Source organism: Myotis davidii, unplaced genomic scaffold (genome assembly GCF_000327345.1).
Source record: "Myotis davidii unplaced genomic scaffold, ASM32734v1 scaffold1253, whole genome shotgun sequence".
Classification (NCBI taxonomy): Eukaryota; Metazoa; Chordata; class Mammalia; order Chiroptera; family Vespertilionidae; genus Myotis; species Myotis davidii.
In genome coordinates, this window is record NW_006284351.1 from 4,235 (window position 1) to 4,622 (window position 388).

Below are 388 nucleotides of genomic sequence, written 5' to 3' on the forward strand. Positions count from 1 at the left end.
GACAGGACCCAGGCCTGAGCCTAGGCGGACCCGGACACAGGAAGGCCTTGCTGCCCACGGGTTTGGAGATGTTCGTCATTAGGACAATGTACAAGGCCTGGGGAGGTTTGAGTCTCTGTGATGGAAAGTCCTGGTGGGACAAGGTTCTACTGAAGGGACTCTTCAACTTCGTGTGAGAGAACATCTCCAACACACCATCCAACCCTATAGCCTGGGTGTTACAACTACGTATCGACATGGTAGGAAGATAGGACTGGTGCATCTTTAACTCCCCAGAAAGAGACACTATATAATTACTCTCAAATCTAAGTATACTGGTGCAGAATGAATAAGGCTGAAAGAGTTGTTGTGTACAATTAGTCTTTTATGGTATATAGTCTTCATGCAT